This window comes from Melanerpes formicivorus, unplaced genomic scaffold (genome assembly GCF_026170545.1).
Source record: "Melanerpes formicivorus ecotype bairdi unplaced genomic scaffold, bMelFor1.0.p_v2 SCAF_8, whole genome shotgun sequence".
Lineage (NCBI taxonomy): Eukaryota > Metazoa > Chordata > Aves > Piciformes > Picidae > Melanerpes > Melanerpes formicivorus.
The window spans coordinates 18427643-18446529 of NW_027142360.1; the positions used below are offsets into that span (position 1 = coordinate 18427643).

The 18887-nt window shown below is 44.2% G+C and overlaps 1 long non-coding RNA gene across 1 annotated transcript; it reads right to left on the minus strand.

Moving 5' to 3' along the window:
- Window positions 1-10968: 10968 nt before the first annotated feature.
- LOC137443032 (uncharacterized) lies at window positions 10969-12936 on the minus strand. Its single transcript, XR_010987810.1, has 4 exons — window positions 12660-12936; window positions 12404-12531; window positions 12106-12249; window positions 10969-11218 (listed from the first exon to the last, which is right to left on the minus strand). It is a non-coding gene; the product is annotated as an uncharacterized lncRNA (long non-coding RNA).
- Between the last annotated feature and the right edge of the window lie 5951 nt (window positions 12937-18887).

Sequence of the window (18887 nt, forward strand, 5' to 3'; positions counted from 1 at the left end):
CCCCCTGTAGGCTTACAGCATGTAGCCCAAAGCATTGCCCAGGCCATGGGTGTGTCTGAGAGGAACACATAACCTTTGTAAGCTCAGCCTTCTCCCGAGGCTTTGTTCACTAACAGAACATTTCATGTTGAAGACGCAGTGCTTCAGTGCTGGTGATGGAGAAGGCACCTCCTGAAACCAATCAGCACCATTCACATACCTCAGCTGCTTTGGCAAGCTGTCTGCAAACTTGCTCAGTGCTGCAACACTAGACTTGTTCCTTCTTTTGACGTTCGCTGCAGAGCCCCAGCAGCAAGGCTTGGAGGGGGGGAGGAAGGTTTTTTTTGGGGGGAAGGCTTTTTTTTTCTCCCCTCTCATTCCCATGAAATCTGAGATGCTGAAAAGCAGCTAGAGGCTTCTGCCAATCCTTCACTTTCATCTCCTTGCTAAGTCTTCCTCTGTCCCGTAATACTACTGCACTAACACTCAAACTGATCCAGTTTAGTTTCTGCTGCCAGGCCACCAGAGGACAGGTCTCTCATAGTGCAGGGACAGAATGTGAAGAGAGAGTTTCTTTTCTATGCCTGATGCTCAGAAAAGTGGGTGAAAGAAATTATCATCAAGTGCTGTGCTGGCAAAGGCCAGGAGGAGTGACCTCGTGGCAATCCAGCACCATATCCTCTTAATTCTGTGGACCAGTGACCTTGAGTAGAAAATAACTTGCTGTTGAGCAACATTATGGTGGAGTACATGCAACATGGGTACCTCTGCTGATATTTGCCTGTCTTTGTTTTGCTATTTATAACTGTAATAGTCCTGGAGAGAGAAATTAATTACAGCCTGTCTCTCTATCCAGAGATTGTGTTCATATTACAAAGCCCTGAAAGCACAACTCAAGCAGTTTCTGATTATCTGTGAAAGCCTCCAACTGGAATACAAGCTTCTTAATTAATCCCTCCCTCTGCCCCTCTTTTTGAGTGATGATTTTGTGATGTTTATGGAGAAAAAAAAAAAATTAAATAAAAGAGGGGATGAAGAAGAAAGCAGCAGTGAGAGATTAAGAGCAGAAAACAATTTTTTTCCATTTAAAAGATAATTGCAAAGGAGAAGCTGGAGGTGGATGCTGGCAGGAGATTTTGGGCATCATGTGTGGCATTTCTCCTTCTCTAGAACAATGAGAGAGTTGGATAACAAAAACTGAGCACCTCACTTGTGCAGCTCTTCACTTCCCCAAGGCTCTCTGGGTATTTTAGTCCATCTTTCACTTGCTGTAAAAAGCAGGCATTTTGATCCAGATTTTCTAAGGAAATGGACTTCACAAAACGATGCTCTTTGTGCAGAGGGGGTATTGTACATATGTCTGTTCGTTCAGTCGTCTGCCTTTCCTTCCCTCACTCCCTTGAGCTCACTATACAACTTGAGCTGAATTTCACTGGCATGAGTGGCATAAATGAAAGGTTCTCATTTAAAAACAAAAAGAAAAAGGAGGATGTCTGGGTAGAGGACAGAGTCTCTGTGTCCCAAATTATGGAAAGCCCACAGGCTGAATTCATAGCTTATTAGACTCAAGCCTTACAAATGTCCCAACCACAGAAAAAGTTTCAATTGGACTGACAATCAACCAAGAGATAAAAACATATTGAAACCAGGCCTCATTAGTTCTATTCATCATCAAGTATTCACTTCTTTCCTCCTGCATCTCTTACAGACTCGCAGACTCCTCTTGAGCCATCAACAGTGTCCTTTCCAGACACTAACTCCCCTCCCTTTTTTCTGTCCTTGGGGAAGTGGGATGGGGAGGGAGAGAATTGCCATTTCTGCCTTCACCATGTCCACTTGTCCCTCTGGCTGCTAAGCAGGGCAGAGACTCTGTTTTGCATGTTTCTGTTGTAATTATATAAAAGGAACAAACTGTCTTTTGCTCTCACCTCTAAACTGTCCTTAAGGGAGAGGATAATAATTTTCTGCCTCACAGGTGAATTCCCTCTTATAAGTTGCTACTAATCTGCTTATACACAAGGACAAAGCCTTGTCAAGGTCCAAAGACTGAAATGGAGATAGTCAAGGGCCATTCATGGACTGCAGAGAGGAAGGGAAGCATCACCACCACACATCTGAGGATGCTGTCAAAGGCAGCAGTCCTTGAACCCCACCTAACCACCAAGCTTGTAGATGTGATGCAACACAATCAAGGCAGGGACTCCCTGTTTCTGAGCAGTGCCAACAGCCAGGCAAACCTGCTTAAGGCTCTTGGGGTGGCTAAGTAGGTTAGTGTAAGCTATGTCACTGTCTCTTGTTGGAGGGTTCACCACTTGACTGCTTGCCTTGGAGGGGAAGCATATGATGGAGTGCCTCCTACAAGGGTTCCTGTACAAAATCCCTGCTCATCACCCAGATAAGCAGCTTGTATCTGAAGGCAGTGTTTATTTCTGAGTTAATTCCTCTCCCTTAGAGGTTATGGAGGGATTTGAGCAGTTCATTCTCAGAAGAAAGCAAGGAGGATTCTCTCCTCATGAGATCCCTGAACACACGAGAACCCTGAAGGAGGCTGGGTGCTTCCTATTGTGCACCTGTCTGATCTCTAAGTCAACAAGAGCTGTGCAGCTATAGCTAAGGGAAATCCTTCCTCCAGTTTTGGGAGGGACAGGTGTTAATTAAAGAAGGAAATCTAATTGTTTCTGTTAAGATAGTGGAGATAGGACCCTGCATGAGATCATGGCCTCACCGCAAGGTGGATTAGGAAGAAAGTAAGCACCATGGGAAGACCACTTGGGAACAGCAAAGGTTTCGCACCACCATTTCCTGGCAGACATTTTAACCATAAGACCCTGAGGTGGAACATATCACCCTACAAAGCACAAACCCCAAGGACACAGTGACGCATTGCTGCTTACACATCTGGTGCCTTTCCTCCTGCCTCGCCCTTTCTATCCCCTACCTCATTTAGAATCCTCATTTAAGCACAGGAACAAAGTCTCAGCAGGTGTTTGTCTGCACCACCCTGCTGAACTAAGAGAAAGACTGCAAAATAAAAGGCAGCAGAAAGAAAGGAGAAAAGCAAGGGTAGGAGACATCTACTTAGGAAAACTAGATGAGATCCAAAAGGCTAAGTTGGCAGCTACTAAAAAGGAACAAGTAGTGTATTGTACTGCAGTGAAACTGTACTCAGCTTTTCTCACAGATGTTTTTGACAGATGTGTTCAGTACCCCATGTCTCACTTCATTTGGCTCCCCTCTTGTCTGTTAGCAAGGGATTCTGATTCATATAAGCACAAGCAGATGTGCACCTTTTGCTGTCTTGTGGTGGTTTTCACCCAACCCTGGGAGTCAGAGGCTAGACAGACTTTTGAGAACGAAAATCAAAAGGAGGAGGCCATACCACAGTTTCTTAGCTGATCAGCTGAACAGCAAGCTGCCTTACCTTGAAATGCAGCTTACTGCACTGAAGCCATTCATTCCTGGAGTAATTGTCTTAACGTAAGTGACATCAGGCAGGGAAGGCAAAGCTGACATCTATAAAAAGCAAATACTGTGGTGAATGCTCCCTCAGCAGTGTTACTGGGTGAGACAACAAGGGCTATTCAAACACAGTGGAAAACGTAATGGGATAAAATCATTCATGTATCACTTATCCTCTTTAAGCTGACATGGAAGAACAATCCATATTTCTTCTCCGACCCCACCTTGAGCTGGCAAATGGAAGGAAGAAAGCATCTTCTTTTAAGCAGTGTAATCTGATAAGGACTGCAGTAATGCAATAAACATGAGGCCACACAGCGAGCTTTTTAGAGCCTGCTTTTCAGAGCAGAACTGCACTTGAAGGCAAACCTCATGGAGCTCCACAGACCTGACAATGCAGCTATTTGGATGCAATGTGTGATGTTGTCTGGAACCTGCAGCGTGCCTGACTGGTGCAGTATGTGTCACGTTTGAAGGAATTACATTGCACTGCTAACTGACTCTTCATTTCTCTCAGATGAGTGGTCAAATAAAGTAAAATCCAGCTTTATATAGGATTACTATCAAAACTACTGTCACAAGCTATTCTATACAGCAAGTGAGTTGGATTGAAGTGAATACAACTCAGGCCCATGATTAAAGCTTTTAGAGCTCAAAACTTCATTTAACCATGTTTCCTAGGAAGCCCTTGCTTTCACATCAATAATAAACTTATACTGAGGCCCTCAAGGAGCAGCAATTAGGCTTTAAATCACAGACAACGATTTCTTTTTCTTTGTTGTACATATTGTACACTGAGAAGTCTTCAACTTGCCATGCACGTTGTTCCTTCACATTTCAACACTCACTACTCCAGTGGCTCTCTTCTACTCCCTGCCTAGTCTTGCTTTTTGTTTCCCACAGCCACCTTGCATCCTATTTTGTAAGGCACTGTGGCTTAGACCTGTCACTTCATGCCATGCACGATAACATTTTTCTTCTTTCCCACAACACTGTCGACATGCCAGTGTTTTCTGCTTGCCTGTATGAATTTGGAAAGACTGCCTGTGACAGGCACTGCCACGTGCATTCAGGCACACAGACCCTCAGAACATTTGTCCCTGCTCTCTTACCCTATTTTTAAATTATGTGCAAGACAGCAGATCCTCAAAGTTATGAATCCTCTGATGTCCACTGAAATGGGTGGTATTTAAGCTGCTAAACCCCAATAAGCATCAGAAACACTGCCCTTTTGCACTCAGAACAAGAGGACACAGTCTCAAGCTTTGCCAGGGGAGGTTTAGGCTGGATGTTAGGAAGAAGTTCATCATAGAAAGAGAGATTGGCCATTGGGATGTGCTGCCCGGGGAGGTGGTGGAGTCACCATCCCTGGAGGTGTTCAAGAGGGGATTGTACGTGGCACTTGGTGCTGTGGTTTAGTTAGTCATGAGGTGTTGGGTGACAGGTTGGACTTGATGATCTTTGAGGTCTTTTCCAACGTTATTGATTCTATGATTCTATGATTCTTAAAATGTCTTGTATACTTAGTCATGATGTGGGCTACCAGACTCCATCCAAGACTCTCACCTATTATGAATCAATGTCCTGCTCATTTGCACAATTGAAAACCAGTGCCAATGAATCAGCAGCTTGTTTCTCTTAAATTCTCAGTTAAAATGAGGAGTCTACACAGAATCTTGCCTGCACCTTTCATAAAGCTTTGAAATACTGAACCACAAATCCTCCTAAATTCAACACTTCCCTTGTCTCTTCTTTTCCCTTTGGGTAGAGCAGGAACATAAGACAGCATAGTTCTGCTGAAGGAAGAGTTTGTGGCTAGCTGCTGGATATGCCTCCAAAAGCAGAAAATTAAAGGGTCTGGAGCCTGAAGCACAGAAAATTAGTTTCACTTTTGAACATGGTCCAGCTTTGTTTTATCAACATTGTCTGCTAAGCTCATACTTGAAACAGTACAGGTATCATCAAAGTAGTTCAAACCACTTGTTTAATCCCAAGGCACTGACACAAGCAAAGCTGAGGATGCATCTCGGAGATACCAGCCTGTGAGCCTGAGTTTGCTCTCAGGATTGGCTTTTCCCACTGTTCACATTGTGAGACTTCAGATGGCACTTGTGTGGAAGCTTTGTGTATACCAGGTGAATTTACCATGCCATAGAGGGAACACATAGAGGCTGCTTGTAGGGCTGAGGTTGTTGTCAATCCTCCTTCAGGCTGCTCCTCCACAGCAGTGTAGACCTCATCAATTTCCACATCCACAGGAGGAGAGGATGTGGTGCCATTTGCAGCTGCTCAGAGGACAGTACACTGAATGCCTCCAAGTGGGGGGAACCATGGGCCAATTTGGGCTGAGAAATATGGATTATCATGGGAAACCTCATAGGCCACATGAATGTAACCTCACCTCCTAACCCTGAAAACACTGGGAATGACACAGAGCCAGTGGGATCAGCAGGGTGCAAAATATGATGGAGGCTTCTTTTTGTTCATGTTAGTTCCTTTTGAACCAGCACATTCTGGAGCCAGAAAGCTGGCAGACAGGTATCATGCAAATTCCTCATGCCTCTCTCCACTCAGACTCATTATCAGACATGCCAGACCTTGTAATTTCTGAGTTACACTTCTCTCTTTGTGGCTTGGTCAATCAGTTCTCAGCTACCTCATTCCCTGTTTTATTCAAACCTGGTGGCATGTGCACAGCAGTGACAGTACTCCTAATCATACTCTGCTCTCAGCTATTTTTAATCCTGAGCAGAGATTGCCACAAACTATTGCTGCTTTCCTCTACTTCCTTTCCTCTGCAAAAACAGGTTATGCTGCAACAGAAAAATGTTCCACCTCAATTTGAGGATCAACATCTTGTCATAAAGGGAGTAACAAGGCATCTCCCAAGGCCCCAGTTCAGCAGTCTGTCTCTGATCAGCAAAGCATTTAAGCATATGTTTACCAGTAGGCTGATTATATCCCTTGGACTTTACAGAGCCATGCTTTTTTGCCTCTGGTTTATGGACCCCTAGAGGCTCATGAACTATGTCTAAGGGGGTCTGAAAGGTACTTAAGAAAAGCAAACTTCTCACCAAGAAGCTTGTTTGCTATGGAGAAGGTCCAGACTCCTGTTCAGAGAATGAAGAGACCAAAAACCACTGCCTGAGAGCAAAACATGTCTGTGAGTGAGCTAGGCAATGAGTTTTAACTAGCTGGGATGCAATCTCACCCAAAGGGCAGAGATCCCAACATCTCCAGGAATGTCTTTATGTTATCTTGCAAAGCAATGATAACTTGTTCTGGAGCAAATCTGACAAAATGTAATTAGCACCAGACCCAACACAGGGCAGCTGCGGTGAGCAAAGGGCTGACCCTGAGCTAAGACACTACGCTGAGGGATGAGCATTAGTAGCTGCCTCCAGTCTGGGGCTTGTAAAGGCTGGTTGGGAGCAAAAGCAGAACATCATAATGTCTGCCTGCAGACTGAAATCTGTGAAAAGCTTGCTGTTTCTTATATTCTTTGCCATCTATGACCTCCTCATTTTTGCCAGGACAAAGCTGTATTAGATCCTTTTCTCACAATGCTAACCATGGAAAAGCCTTCTTTTGCTCTTGCTTCCTTCTCCCACACAACCCCAGCAAATTAAAGAAGCCTGCAAGTGGTGAGCTAACCTGGACTCATCCAGTCTTACTAAGTAAATGTCCCATGCCTGCCCTTTATTGATCCATCTACAAATGTGCATATGAAAGCAGGTAATTCGTGCTGAGATTTACTAAAAATATGCCTAACTCACCTTGCCTTTTAACTGGCCATTCAAATTGCTTTCAGAAATCTATTATGTGCATTATCATTATTATTTCCAGTGCAAAGGAGATTTTTTTCCCTCCAGTCAGTCAACTTACAGTCTACTTTTATAGAATAAATTGCTATAAATTGAGTTAGCAGCAGTATAAACAGAGGTAATAGATCCCTGTCTCTGTAGTGGCAGCTGACAGCATTATGGAAATGTAGAATGTCTATTTCTGAGTTTATTCTGATGCTGATGAGTTTGCACTGATGTTCGTCTCTCTCATTTCTCATTTTATCACCTCTAATGCAGTGATTTTCCCTCTGCAAGCTTCTCCTTCCTGAGGTTTGATTTAGTCAAGTAAATCCTAAAGGCTATTTGAAAAATGAGCTATAGGAAAAATACTTAGAATTGGCATCGTGGGTAACAGCCTTTTGTTTGAACAACAAACTTTGGTTCCAAAATAATGAAGGTTGCTGCTATTGAATGCATTCAGTCCAATAAAAATGTAATCCATTTCCCCCTTGAAATACGCTCACAATAAAAGAGAGCATGTATTTTTGCTTGAAGTCCATTTCAAGTTTCCAATCCCTGCTGGAGGACAGCATGAAGAAAGTTAAGTAGGAGGAAGAATGAGGAAGTGTGTGAGTTTCTGGGTGCACAAATAGATGAAGTGGTCTCCTCCTCTTTTCCTCTTACTACCTTTCCACAACTCTGGCCAGTAAAGGCAGCTTTCAAAACAGGTGGAATAACACCAATTTGGAAGATTCTTTCCACCACCAAATAATAGGGACACTTGTGGGAATAAGAACTAAGCCCTCATCAAAGGTTCCAGGTGCAACAACCATTTCACAGGTTACATAGGAGGTGACCTTATAAGAGTCTCTATCCAGGAACATGTTTGATAACCCTGAGTTTAGAAGCCTCTGTCTTCCCTTTGCTGAGCACTGGAGCATGTTTTTATTTTGTGAGAGTTTGGTAAAGGTGGCTTTGAAATCTATGACAAGAGCCGTGTCCTTTCCAGCAGGTTTGAACACAATTGCCTTGATCCATTTCCAGACTTAAAACTCCATTGAAAGAAGCTCTCCTAAGAGGAAAAAAAGTGTGGGGTGTTGTTTGAGTTTGGGGTTGTTTTTTTTGTGTGTGTGTGTATTTTTTTGGTATTTTCTGTCAAAAGAAGCCAAGTCAGAAAAATCATAATAACCTTTCCCCCTTCCCTAGAGCTTGGATTGTTATTGAAGCAGGAAGGGAAGGAGCTATAGGACCCACAGGGAGCAGATCCTGACTAACAAAGGCAACTTGCTCCTAGTTTTGGCACTGACATCTGAATGGTTCCTAAAAACTGCTCAAGTTTGGTGGGGTTTCTTGGGAAAGCAGGCAAAACAACAGTGACCCTGTCAGCCAGGCTGCTTTACTGTCTGTGAGCCCATCTGTCGGGCTGCTATGGAATCTCAGTGTATAATGGTTGTAGCTGGGAAACAGCCTGGGTATTCCTTTTTATGGGAAATTCCAGAATGAGGAAACTTGAGGATTGTTCCAGACCAAATATTACTCTGAATTTTGTAATCTGTATTTTGCTTTTAGCATTTTATTGAGGAAAATCAACTAGAGGAGTTGAACAATGACAAGTAGTGCCATTAAGACTTAGCCTTTTTCATCCATGAACGATGGAGCCAACCTCTGACGGTTCCAGAGGGAGTCTGCACTTACCCAAAGCTAAATTATTTACCTTGCATTACCTTGGCAGTACATGACATACCATAAGAATGCAGCCATTAGCATGTGTATACACCAAGCAATTGGGGCAATTCTACAGAAAACCAAGGAATCTGGGAGGAAAAAAAAATAGAAAATCGTCTCATAAAACCCAGCCTTCGTGAAGGCACCAAATGGAGAACATAAATCTCTTGCTGAGGAAGAGGCAAGTACTCGCTCAGTAGGTATCGCTGCCTTTGCATACCCGCGAAGTTGGGAACTGCGGCTAGAAGGAGCATCCCTGAATACGCAGCTGCTACCGGTTCAGGGCAAGAGGACCAGAAATGACTCTGCTGCCATCTGGTGATTTTTGCAGCCATTTGAGCTCAGGGAAAGATGCTGTAAATCTTGGCAGGTAGCACTAGCTTAACAGCACAGGATAATACACACATAAAGCGTAAACTTAGCTGTGGTAAAGAGAGGAATATGGTGAAAATTTTAGTACTGGATGTCTTCAGAACATAATGAACATAATATTGTATATATCCATGTTCAGCCCAAAAGATATCACTGAGACATTACTGCTGGCAGTGACTGGAGCAGGAACACTTGAGAAATGTTGCACTGACATTTATGTGATCATTTGTCTCCCAGGTGATTTCTTGACAAGTTCTCAGAATCCAGATTTGTCTTCTATTCTGGAATACAGCAGGGCTCTGCTTTCCAGAGTGGCAGTGTTTAGATAAAAATGCATTTGCAACTACAGGAATTATCCTGGAGTTAACTCAGAAATTTCAAACCTTGTTTAGAGCTGTGCTCCTGCACTGCAAAAAACATGAAAGCAGGGATTTCCACTGCATCCTTTTGTTATGTGAAAGAAAACTTCCTTTCACCAGTCGTCCTCTGCAATAAGCTCTCCTTTCTTCATTTCATTAAAAAAAAAGTGATTAGTAGTCACATCTTCTCCTGCACAGTACCTTATATGGTATACATTTCCCATGCCTTCTGGTCTTCATCTCTTCACTAATGGTTCAATATTTCTTTACATGGGAGTTTCTCTGTTCCTAGACTCACCCTGGTTGTCTGACTCAACCATCCTCTCCTCCCCTGCTAGAGGCAATCTAAACAGAGCACCTCTCCTATGGGGACAGACTGAAAGAGTTGGGGCTGTTTAGTCTGGAGAAGAGAAGGCTCTGAGGTGACCTTATTGTGGCCTTCCAGTATCTGAAGGGGGCCTCCAAGAAGGCTGGGGAGGAACTTCTTAGGATATCAGGTAGTGATAGGACTAGGGGGAATGGAATGAAGCTGGAGGTGGGGAGATTCAGGCTGGACATGAGGAGGAAGTTCTTCCCCATGAAAGTGGTGAAGCCCTGGAATGGGTTGTCCAGGGAGGTGGCTGAGGCCCCATCCCTGGAGGTGTTTAAGACCAGGCTGGATGAGGCTCTGGCCAGCCTGATCTAGTGTGGGGTGTCCCTGCCCATGGCAGGGGGGGGGTGGAACTAGATGATCCTTGTGGTCCCTTCCAACCCTGCCTGATACTATGATACTACGCATAGGATCCATTTGTATAATAGCACTGCAATATCCCACATCCCACACTTGGTGCATTTTGCTTCTGCTTAACCACTTATTTCACCCATCCACAGAAACTATTCATTTGCTGAATGTGCTGAAAACATGCAAATGCACTTAAGAGAAAAGGAAGAATGTCTGTTGCTTTTCCCCTTGTTTGATCTTAGATGCTGTTTTCATCCTCCCACCTATCAGGGTTTATAATTTACCAGTGCTATTTCCAGGACAAATGTATCTAACGAGTCCTAAATTTCAGCTGGGTAATAGGATTGCTAAATCCAAATATAGAAAGATCCAAATAAATATAAAGAGGCTTTTGCCCAGCCTCACTCATTTTAATAAAGCACTGCTGTGGGGGTGTGTTGAGTTGTGCTAATTTGCAAATTTCTTGGTAATAATCATCTTTTCTTCAGGTTCCCTCAACTGGAAACTAATGCATTTCAAGGAGGAAAATGTGAAGAAAACAGCAACAACTGAAATAGACTCAGTGGGGGAGGTTTTCAGATTTGCTTTTTATTTGGTCATTTATTTCTTCAGAAAAAGTAAGCAGCTCAACTAAATAAAAAAGAAAACTCCTTGCTTATGAAATCTAGCAGACAATACAATGGTCTCTCAAGTGATGTGGTAAAAGCTTCCATTACCTGAGACATTTAACCGTGAATTGAATTTAAGACCATAAAGCATCCCATTCTTCCAGTGCTTCAAGTACAGCACAAATACTCAATAACCTTACCAGGCTGGTACTGTTAAAAAAGAGAAATGAGTTATGACTGAGATATACACTGATACAATCTCTCTACTTCTCTCTACATAAGTACACTAAGTGTTGTATCCCTCATAAAAATGAACAACAGGGTTGTTTTTTTCCTTCTTTGTGACTCCCCCAGTCTGAAACCTTAACTGCAAACCATCCATTCCTCCCCGGGTGTCTCACCAAAATAAATGTAGGGCACACAGACCTGTGTGTCTTATTCGTGACCAGCACTTCCTGGAAGAACAATCTATCCTTCTCTATACAGTGTACAACTGACCAATACACAGCCTGGGTACATGGTGAGGATTTGAGGATCACTGGGAGGCTGGTCAAAACTGCTTCTCAGATTGTCACAGCTTCAGCATCCCTAGATACTACTGAAAACCCCCACATTCCATCTGGATATTATATAGAAAGAGGAGAAGAAAATTCAGATACTGTTGCATGGTTGCAGTGAGCTATGAGCTGATGCAGCTTCCATTCTGATTCATCTCAGAGTACCTCAACTTCTTCTGTAGGTTTCTCATGTGGATGGCACCAAAAATACTCTCACTGCAAGTTTTCACTTATGCTTCAGAGCAATACTGTCTTCACACAAAAAATTTAAGCTCAGCTTTATGATTCCTTTGTCTTCTTGGTGCAAAGTATAGATAAATTATATTTTAGAGGGGCTTTTCATTCCTACATCTTTCCCAGCATTAGATCAGTTGAGGTCCATACTACAGGCTTCCCAGTTAGACAGCTCTCTTGTACCCTCTATATTTATTTCAGTTTGTGGCACAGTGAGAGGTGAGGCTTTTTTAAGCAAGTTTGTTAACAAACAGTAGATCAACCTCACAAAAAAAAGTCATTGTATCCCTGATAGGCTATACTTACGCCAAGGTCAAGGACTAGTTACTTTTACACATCTAGGGAAAGGGGTGTAGATGACTCCATGTAGTATATTTTCTTCTGAATGATGATTCCCAAAAAAACTCAGCACTCCAAGGTCTTTCCACCATGATATGTGTCCCTACACACCTAAGCCAAAAAAAACAGGATAAATATCCTCTCTCTAATCAATAGTCTAACCATCTCCCATGTTCCTAGCTCTGCAATTTCATCCTGTATCCTATTTGCAAATGCTATAATATAGAATTATTTTTTATTTAAGACAGTTAAAACTGGTACTCACCTAAATATAAATCCTGTATCATCTCAGACAGATGTGATGCATGTTCAACATCCACTGGCACCTTGACTATCAGGAGAAAAATGGGTGTAGGGAGGAAAAGAGAGAAAGATGGTGCAGCCCTGCAGTATCTAGGGCATGTTGGAGAAAGAAAGCAAGATGAAGGTCAGCTCCAGGCTTTACATGATTGGCACCCCAAAGTCTCCAGCATGATGGTGGTGGCCCACCCAGCATGGCAGTATTGCAGAGTGCTACTGACCTGAAACAACAGTCCTCCTCCACATTACATGTGCTGCAATCACAGAGTAAAACTAGAGCTGAGCAGGCTCTGTCCTGGTCCCCAAAAGGCTGTGATCAATCTGTATATGTTCCTTGTTTTCCATATCCTCCTATGACTCACAGGGGAAATTATAATGCAGACTGACTCTTTCTGGTTTTAAGAAAATGGTCAACTCTTCTATCCTCACAAAAAAAAAATAAATAAAATTCCTCTAGAGAGAGGGAAGTATTAGAGTCACTGTGTAAGACCTTGGTGAGTCCTCTGTGCAAACTGAGCAATTACCAGTCACCCAGCTTCAGGGAAGAATTCAATATGAGCAAGCGCAGAGCAAGGCTGCCAGCATGGGGAAGAGGAAGGAGGAGGCCACCAGCTAGAAGGGAACTAGAGAGAGCAATCCTCGTTTAGCCTAGCCAAATGAGAACTGAGAGTAGGTATGACAGTTCTCTATAAATACATCAGAGCAAAAACAGCAACAAGGCACAATAATTATATTAGTTAAAAGAAAATGTTGGCACGGGAACATGGGGATGCAAGCTAACCATGAATACATTTAGGCTAGTAATCAGGCAACAGTCTCTAACTACCAGAGGAGAGACATTCTAGAACAGTCCCACAGTGAGTGTGGTAGAGGACTGAGACCTGATTGCTTTGAAGTTAAAGACTGATCAGTTTACAACAAAGAGTGAATATCAGTGGGCCTGCAAGAGCAGGGAACAGGTCTCAATGACCCAGATCATTTAGTCTAGCAGCATGACCCTGAAAGCACTGTAAATTATTTGCTGTGTAAGTCACTGCAACATACAAAATGTCCTACAACACCATCAGATTCTCCCAGTACATACCACCCTGCAATGCACATGAGTGTACAAGGTACCTTTTGTAATTCCTCACCTGGTGCCAACAGCAGTGCACCTTCTTATTGTCTTTACCATGCCTCCAAAATTTAGGAGATGGAAGCCCTTCCCACATGTTGCCCATATTTTTGCAGCAGGTCCATAGATCAAGAAACACAATAGCCATGAGTATGGCATGAGCCCAGCTGGCATCCCGAAGCTTTTGCAGGCAGTACTGTTGCCAGCCTCTGCAAACTCCACTGCCATTTTGCACCTGTTCAGGGAACAGCGAAGTCTTCTTCTCTTGCCAGAAGTTCTGATTTCCAGCTACAACGTCTGTATCCAGAAGCAGAAACAATATGCAGGGTTGGCCCACAGAAACAACCATGAACCATCTACATGACTGGAATATAATCATTACGGCTACCCCGTGCAGGACAGATGCTGAAGCAGTGGTTCTGTCATAAACAGGGAACTGCAGACATGAAGCAGCCCAGAGTTAGAGGATTTTTTTTCATACAGTTGAAGGGCCATGGCACTGTTTAAAAAGAGAGGACCAGGTCAGTCTGGCCAGTGCAGAAGAAGGCTGTAATAGACAGAGTCAAGGTGTGAGAAGAGGAAATGAAATAAATTACCAAACCCAAGGCAAAAAGGAAAATGCAAACCACAAATATAGATAGGACTGAATGCTTGATGTTTCATGGGAGCAGGGGTGTGAGGAACTATGGCCAGCAGAAGTCAGCAAGGTCCTTGGGGAGTATGCATGGAGGGAAGAGTTGAACTCTGAAAGCATAAGCTTTGTGTAGCTCTGTAAAACACAGATTTAACCAATTCTGCTTCCCTGGCAGGTGGTGAGGGGGAGGATATCAAAGGCAGTGAAAAGAGGCAAATGCTGACATTCTGCATTTAGACTTTATGCATATTGCCTCAGTGCTCTGCCTTTGTCTAACCACAACCAGGAGCACACTTTCCTTCTCTGGACCCCACTAATCCTGCTGTAACACATGGTACTCTATCCTCACCAGATGGGTGAGGACATGTTACAAATCAAGGGGTGCAGGCAGGTAATGAGTAAAAATATAAATGATTTTATTAATTTAGAAACCTGGCAACCCACGTAACATCACACATTTAGAAAACATTGTTTACAGGTTGGTTGCTCGGTTGCACAATAGCTCCCAGAGCACAGGAACAGACAGGTACAAATGGTTAAAGGTCAGGATTTGCAAAATGATAGAACCCCAGAGCAGGATATTGCCCCTACTAGCAAGAGAAGGTATACCCCAGAGACTTAGGCAGGTTCCAAATATACTCCCAACACTAGTTCCAGTTGTGAGTCGTCCTCTTAGTGTCTCTGTTTCTTGAGGAATCCTTCTGGACTGTGATGTGTGGTCCACACGTGCCAGGAAGAGAATCACAGGAAAAGCCTCTCTAGCAAACCCATTTTATATCAGCTCATGGCCCAAACATCCTGTGTCCCAAATGCCACAGATCGTATTCCACATGCCAAAAAAGGGCAAGAAGCTGATCAGCATCAGGTTCTGTATTGTCCAAACTTGTGCCAGGGGGGGTCTGCCCCTGACGTGATCTGGGGGAAGGGGCCCAGGTGTCAGCTGGTGGGGGAGGTGCCTTCCTCCTTACCCTTCTTCCCACATTTTCTGATATTCACCCCCATCCCGAGTCAATGGGGAGGGGAGGAGGTGGTTTGGGTGCATTGCCACAGGACAGTCCTCTCATCTCACATCAGACCCTTAATGGGAAGGTCATGAGTTCAAGCCTGCAGTGGGCAGTAGTGTCCTCCCTACTCTAGTCAAGAGGTCTGTGGTGACAGGTTGGACTCGATGATCTTTGAGGTCTCTTCCAACCTTAGGAATACTGAATACCTCTCTCAGCATGTACATGTAGAGGGTGCAGAGTAAGCAGCAGGGGAAGAAGGTGTGTCCCCACCTTGACAGATGCTGTGGTTCTGGGGAACACCGAGGCTGTTTCATTGACATTACAAATGAATGCACATCCCTTTGTGGCTTCATTAATTACTGTATTCCCAGGTGAAGATGCAAGAAAATTCATGCATCCTGGGGAAAAAAAAATAAAAACTAAGACAAATGGGAAGTAATTTAAGTAAATTCCCAACACTGAAACAATGCACACAACAAATCTTCCGAAGTTTTGCTTCTCTACAGAAGCAAGTCCATATATTCCAATAGGACAGAAATAAGACTAAGGAAATTATATGGCTGAGGTAATTGGCATGCAATGTCCATTCCACCTAAAGTCCCCTGCAACATTGTGGTCACCTCCTCTGTATTCATTGCCATAAGCCCTTTAAAATATAATTATCTTACATAGAACACATCCAAATGTAACAAAATGTGCTTCCTTTTTAACAACAGACAAGTGTTGTAGTATGCACATGGAAGAGTAGAACCATAGAATGGCCTAGGTTGGACGGGACCCCAGAGATTGTAGTACTGTCTGTGCAAAACACAGCAGGCTTTTCTTGGATAGGTGGGGATCAGGATAGGTGCCCTTTCCAATTAATGCCAAATATGGTGAAATGGGGCAGGAGTGAAAAGAGATTGATTAGTTGGAAATTATGACAGAGAGAATTGGTAATTGTTCATAGAGCTCCAAGTGCTGTGCTTAATTCTGTAGTTAAGCTTGGTTGTAGGCTCATGCTCATGTTACTATTCATTCCTCTCATGCTCATTGCACTTGAGACTCCACTGCACTAAGTACTAAAAAACAATGGAACAAAAAGAGAGCCATTAAATCTAGAAGCTTGCAGAGGAAAATGGTAGACAAGAATGGATGGTGAATATAATGTGGGGAAAACAAGACCATACTAGGTGGCTTCATGGGTGGTAAACCCTTACTTAGCACATAACTACTTTTGCATTAAGCCTAAGTATACACATGTCCTAAAATGTTCTGTGCTGGCAAGAGCATTTCATACAATATGCATCTCACTGCCAAGAAGACACCTGAGGGAACATACCATGCACTTTTTTTGCAGTTTCTCTCCCTGCCATGTAGGCAAAAGAGTGCAAAGTGCTCTGAACAAAAGGAATAAGCAATATTCTCACAACAGTCTGAGACTGACAGAAACTGCACTTCAGGTCTTAAAAACAATGGGGGCTGTTTGATTTTCTGATTCCCTCACTACAACCTCTTATATTCAAAAGTACAAAGAAACAATTCTGTCAGGTAATAAGGATTTGAAAGGGTTGTACCTCTCTTTAATTTGCTGTCAGCATGCTGACATTTTCCCCACCTGACCTGTATAATCTAGGTGTACACTCTAAAGGAATCCCTGGATTTTCTAGAAAAGGGAAAGGCTAAGCTGTTCAAAAGCACCTAATAAATGTCTGTGTTTTGCGCTGGCTGGTTGCCTTTATTAATTCTGAAGAATGAGAATGACTGAAGTTAGTTTTCCCAAGCATTTCTGCACTGACGAAAAGTGCTGTAGGAGGGACTACATGTTGTTGTTACTCTTACAATTACTATTACCATAATTATGATTGTTCTGTGGGAGAACGGGAGCATGGATAGATCTCACCAGGGGAGGTCTGAGTGATTGGTGCTTCTGTGGCTTTATGTGCAAGTATTCTGCTGGATGCTGATTTTTGCAAATTCACCTGCAAATTCGCTCCCTCTCCTCCACAAATAATCGCTGTCACAATCTAATACCTATCAACCACTGAAAACATTAAACTGCAGGGGAGCTAGAATTCTTTTCCCCTTCTGCCTCCACCTAATCTGTACGCCAAGTGCTCCAAAAGCTAACTGATGTTTCCACACACTCTGTAAGATGAGTAAGAATGCTGAGGACTGGAAAATCCTGGTGACAGAAGCCATGTTTTCCCTGTACTGTGCGTTGCTGGATGCCTTATGGGTCCATCACTGAGACCTCCAGAAACATGATCAATAATTGGACATAAAGAGCAGGTCTTGGGGGGTTCAACTCTGGCCTCCTGTTCAGCCTAAGAGCAGGTGGGTTTTCACTCTGATGGTGTTAATGCTGCACTTGCAGACATTGATCTGTACATAGAGGCTGCACACCTCGTTTTGGATCAAACTATACATTGACACAGCACACATAGGCTTCTGTCCTACAACAAATAATTGTTATGTATTTGTTAGAACAGAAGCATCAGCAGAAACAGAGGCACATCTGTGAGCACTGGGGAACCAGGCTGTCTGTGATGGGTCAGGTTCAACCTCAGGCACGGCTGGGAAACGTAGTCTACAGACAGCATGTAATTGTGAGCAGCCTCTGACAAAGAGTCATGTGAGTATCTGCCAACATCTAAATAAGAACCTCCTGTATGAGTGGAGATTGCAAGATTTAAGGTAACACTAAAATGGGGTTTGCTGAACAAGGACTTTCTATGTGCTCAGAGTTGAAGAAAGGCTAACCTGGTGGGGAAAAGACTTGTCTTGTCTGACTAAGATTCTTCTTGTGCTTTTTTAACCTGTCTTGAATCCCTTGCAGTAACAAATGAGCCCCTTAGAAGATTCTGGCGGTGATTTGCCTTTCTCTTGCCTGCCACCTTTGGACAGCCGATTGGAAACGGCGTGAGGATGGCATGAGGCAGTAGCCCTGTATGTGCTGTTCCGACGCGCTTACGTCCGCCCCTGCTGGTCCTTACCCTCCCGCCAGTGCAGTGCCTCCCCTCAGTGGCCCAGGCAATCACGAGCTTGCAGATGTGCCGGTTCATGTGCATACATAACCCATCTCACTAAAGTGCTGTCTCTGTAAGCGCTAAGTAACAGCATTTCACTCTTTCCCATTGAGCCACTGTGGCAGGCACAAGCAGACAACTAACCCACGCTTGCAAGCCCCGGCAGCTCTCAAGAGATGACGAGATAGGAGAACTGTGCCACAAAAGCACAGCATGGCGCACACACACAGAGTAGGTTGTGCTGAGGACAGGTGGGCACAGGCTCGTCGTCCACACCAGGCGGCCCTGGACAGAGCCAGTCCCACACCTCTGAGGGGTCATACAGCAGCCGGGGTGCTTGGGGGCGCGGCGGGTGACCCAAACCCCAGTGCGAGCAGCAGCGCTTCCCTCACTCTGACCCCAGCCCTGGGCCCGTCCGTTCGCACCAACGGGGCACCGAGCGGGCGAGAAGACCACAGGCCAGGGCCCGGGGTCAGCCCGCTGGACAGGCGAGGCACATGGTTATTTCGAATCCCACTCGCTGTAGGGCCTAGGCAGGGAAGGGCAAATGAGCGGCGGCTACCGACCCAAGCTGCAGCCGCCCTCTGCAGGGTGGCAGCATCCGCAGCTCCGCTCACACCTTGGGGATTGGAGCTCCCCGCCCCGACATCGATACGCTCGGCAATCCCACAGCCCGCCTTCTCATCCGC